The 4,267-nt window shown below is 56.7% G+C and overlaps 2 non-coding genes across 2 annotated transcripts; both read left to right on the plus strand.

The window, feature by feature from the left end:
* Positions 1-986: 986 nt before the first annotated feature.
* On the plus strand, positions 987-2,801 carry LOC142565141 (small subunit ribosomal RNA). Its single transcript, XR_012824824.1, has one exon. It is a non-coding gene; the product is annotated as a small subunit ribosomal RNA (ribosomal RNA).
* Positions 2,802-3,940: 1,139 nt separating this feature from the next.
* On the plus strand, positions 3,941-4,093 carry LOC142565036 (5.8S ribosomal RNA). The gene has a single exon (XR_012824758.1). It is a non-coding gene; the product is annotated as a 5.8S ribosomal RNA (ribosomal RNA).
* Positions 4,094-4,267: the final 174 nt, after the last annotated feature.

Genomic DNA, 4,267 nt, shown 5'->3' on the forward strand with positions numbered 1-4,267 from the left:
GGAACAGGGAGAGAACCTGGCGGGCGTCGTCGTCGGCCCCGCGACGTTGGCGCGAGCGCTCGAAGAGACAAAGTCCGAAACGATGTCAGCCGGGGCGTCGAGCACGCCGCCCGCGCTGGTCGCACTCGTGCTCGGAAATGGCGAAGGGGCCGGGCTAGCTTTCCTCGAATCGATCGGCCGGGGGCCGCCCCGTAGGGGGACCGAAAGGCAATCGTTCAGGAAACGGCACTGGCCATTCGCGAGAAATTGCCGTTCGCGCATTCGATGGACGCGCTGCAGTTTCACGACTTCGGCATGGTGCCGCCGACGTAAGCTTTCAATCTTGCTCGCGGCGTTACGAGGCGGCACGATTTCCGCCAAACGCTCGTCGAAAGTGGCACGAGTACGGCCCCATGGAGGTTTGGGTACTTATCGCTGCTATTATATGGGGGTCCCAGAGAGCAGTCGCCCCCAAAGCGACCTGGGTGTTTGATGTGCGGCGGGCTTCGTGCCCGTCAAGCGTGTCCCCGGTATCGCTCCCGTGGATCCTACAGCTGACGTCTGCAGCCTCATCCGCTTGATGCGTTAGGGGCTGGTTGTCGGACGACGCTTTTTCCACGATATCGAGGTGTGTTCCCCATCGTCCTCGGACGAGTCAAATACGAAAGCGCCGAAGGCGCGGGCGTGACCCGTCGCCTGGCGGCTTTGCCGTCTCGGCTACGTTGCAAGTGTCGGTCGGTCCACCAGTGCTGCGGGCTCGAGAGAAACCGCAAGCCGCGATCGAGTTGACACAACCAGTCTATCGAGAATGTTGCGTGCTTCTTGCCGCGTGGCGATACCCGGCCCTGCGGGGAGGGCGCCGTAGCGAGCTCGAACGCCGTCGTCTCGGACTGTGCAAAGTGCTACACTTTGCGAGAACGAAGCGTGTTGGGGCGCCTGAAGGTGGCCTCGGCATCGCAAAAACGGCGTCCGGCCTGCTTGAAAGGCTGGACGCGCAGTTGAACGATTACCTGGTTGATCCTGCCAGTAATCATATGCTTGTCTCAAAGATTAAGCCATGCATGTCTAAGTACATGCCAAAATAAGGCGAAACCGCGAAGGGCTCATTAAATCAGTTATGGTTCCTTAGATCGTTTCTTCCTACTTGGATAACTGTGGCAATTCTAGAGCTAATACATGCAGTGAGCCTGAAGCCCTTTGGGCGACGGGTGCTTTTATTAGACCAAGATCGATCGGGTTTCGGCCCGTATTGTGTGGTGACTCTGGATAACTTTGTGCTGATCGCATGGCCACGAGCCGGCGACGTTTCTTTCAAGTGTCTGCCTTATCAACTTTCGATGGTAGGTTACTTGCTTACCATGGTTGTTACGGGTAACGGAGAATCAGGGTTCGATTCCGGAGAGGGAGCCTGAGAAACGGCTACCACATCCAAGGAAGGCAGCAGGCGCGCAAATTACCCACTCCCGGCACGGGGAGGTAGTGACGAAAAATAACAATACGGGACTCTTTTGAGGCCCCGTAATTGAAATGAGTACACTCTAAATCCTTTAACGAGGATCAATTGGAGGGCAAGTCTGGTGCCAGCAGCCGCGGTAATTCCAGCTCCAATAGCGTATACTAAAGCTGCTGCGGTTAAAAAGCTCGTAGTTGGATCTCAGTTCCAGACGAGTAGTGCATCTACCCGATGCGACGGCTCGGACTGAACATCATGCCGGTCCTTTCTTGGTGCACTTCATTGTGTGCCTCGAGAAGGCCGGTGCTTTTACTTTGAAAAAATTAGAGTGCTCAACGCAGGCGAGTCGCCTGAATAAACTTGCATGGAATAATAGAACAAGACCTCGTTTCTGTTCTGTTGGTTTTTGGAATACGAGGTAATGATTAAGAGGGACAGACGGGGGCATTCGTATTGCGGCGCTAGAGGTGAAATTCTTGGACCGTCGCAAGACGAACTACTGCGAAAGCATTTGCCAAGAATGTTTTCTTTGATCAAGAACGAAAGTCAGAGGTTCGAAGGCGATCAGATACCGCCCTAGTTCTGACCATAAACGATGCCAACCAGCGATCCGCCTGAGTTACTCAAATGACTCGGCGGGCAGCTTCCGGGAAACCAAAGTGTTTGGGTTCCGGGGGAAGTATGGTTGCAAAGCTGAAACTTAAAGGAATTGACGGAAGGGCACCACCAGGAGTGGAGCCTGCGGCTTAATTTGACTCAACACGGGAAAACTTACCCGGCCCGGACACTGGGAGGATTGACAGATTGAGAGCTCTTTCTTGATTCGGTGGATGGTGGTGCATGGCCGTTCTTAGTTGGTGGAGCGATTTGTCTGGTTAATTCCGATAACGAACGAGACTCTAGCCTATTAAATAGGTGCGGGGTTCCCAGCACCTTACAACCTTCTTAGAGGGACAAGCGGCTCCTAGCCGCACGAAACAGAGCAATAACAGGTCTGTGATGCCCTTAGATGTCCGGGGCCGCACGCGCGCTACACTGAAGGAAGCAGCGTGTCTTTATCCCTGTCTGAAAAGACTGGGTAACCCGTGGAACTTCTTTCGTGATTGGGATAGGGGCTTGCAATTGTTCCCCTTGAACGAGGAATTCCCAGTAAGCGCGAGTCATAAGCTCGCGTTGATTACGTCCCTGCCCTTTGTACACACCGCCCGTCGCTACTACCGATTGAATGATTTAGTGAGGTCTTCGGACCGATGTCCGGCGCGGCCTTTCGGTTGCGCCGGTCTGTTGGAAAGATGACCAAACTTGATCATTTAGAGGAAGTAAAAGTCGTAACAAGGTTTCCGTAGGTGAACCTGCGGAAGGATCATTACCGGATTGTGAAGGGTGACGAGCGCCATTGTTTCAACCCCGTGTGGGTGAAGCAGCTCGCTGCGCCCGACGCTTTCCGCCGCTGGCCCCGCTTGGACGCGGGGACGGCTATACCCGAGCATGCCGGGGACTGCCTGAATTTTGAGGGGCGCCCCGTGCCAAATTTGTTGCGCCCAGTGGACGCAGGCTGCAACCTTGGACGGTTGGCTTGGCCGCGCCCGCGGGTAGAAACGGCGTAACGCACAATGGGTGGGCTTTCTGTCCGCCTCGGCGCTCTTGCGCGGAAGGGGAGTAAGACGACCCGACCTGCTGCTTTGCCCAGTACGAGGGGAACGGCGAAGCGTGCGGTCGGTCAAGGAACTGACGGTCGAGAGCAGCTGCCGCTTAGTACACACGGAACCGTGGTGCGAGCGCTCTCCCGTCCTCCGCGGCAAACGCTGCCGAGCCTGAAAAGGCTGGCGGCTGCCGGTCGCTTCCTGCGGCGAGTATGGAGTAACGACCCGACTTTGTTGCTGCCCAAGTACTAAAGGAACGGTGCGGCGCTCGGTCGGTCATGGAAGTGGCGGTATGAGGGTGCGGCTGCCAAGTACGGAAGGAACCGTGGCCTAAAGCGCTCTCCCGTCCTCCGCGGCAAATGCTGCCGAGCCCGACAGGGCCGGCGGCTGCCGGTCGGCTCCTGCTCGTGACGCGCGAGGTGTCCGAGATCGCGGTTCAATGCGACGACGTCTGCAGGCTATTTGCCCGCCGCCGAGGGAAAGGCGGCGTTGCTGCGAAGTACCGAAGGAAACGCGGCTTTGCTACGTCGGAAGCGTTCTGCGGTTAGCGGACTTGTGCGCTTTGGGAAGGCGCCGCACGTCGAAAGAGGAAAAGTACGGACAGACGAGGGACCGTAGTCCCGGATTCGAACGCACTTGCGGCCAAGCACCTTGCTGGCTTCGTCTTCCGCCTCAAGTAGACTTGTTGTGGCTCCGGCGCAGAAAGCCCCTCCCTGGCACTGGCCGAGTGGTTTTGGAGAGCTGCGCGAGTACGCACGCCGAAAGAGCACACGCCGAAAGGCGCTCTTCGAAACCACACACAGGGAGACGCCACGTGCCTGAAACCCTGGTTGTACTGTACTGAATTGAACAAACTATTTTTCACGACTCTAAGCGGTGGATCACTCGGTTCTCGGGTCGATGAAGAACGCAGCCAGCTGCGAGACTTGGTGTGAATTGCAGGACACACTGAGCACTGATTCTTTGAACGCACATTGCGGCCTTGGGTCTTCCCTTGGCTTCGTCTGTCTGAGGGTCGGATCACATATCAAGAGAGCCTTCGGCGCACAGGGAAGGTGCGTCCGTCGACTCGTTTTGACCGCGTCGGCATCATGGACAGTACGTTGAGCGCTAATGCCACGCGCCAGCGACCTCACAAAGAAGGAGACGGTGGCGAGCCGTTGTGCCAAATCTTCGAAGAGACTGAAACGAG

Source organism: Dermacentor variabilis, chromosome 11 (genome assembly GCF_050947875.1).
Source record: "Dermacentor variabilis isolate Ectoservices chromosome 11, ASM5094787v1, whole genome shotgun sequence".
Classification (NCBI taxonomy): Eukaryota; Metazoa; Arthropoda; class Arachnida; order Ixodida; family Ixodidae; genus Dermacentor; species Dermacentor variabilis.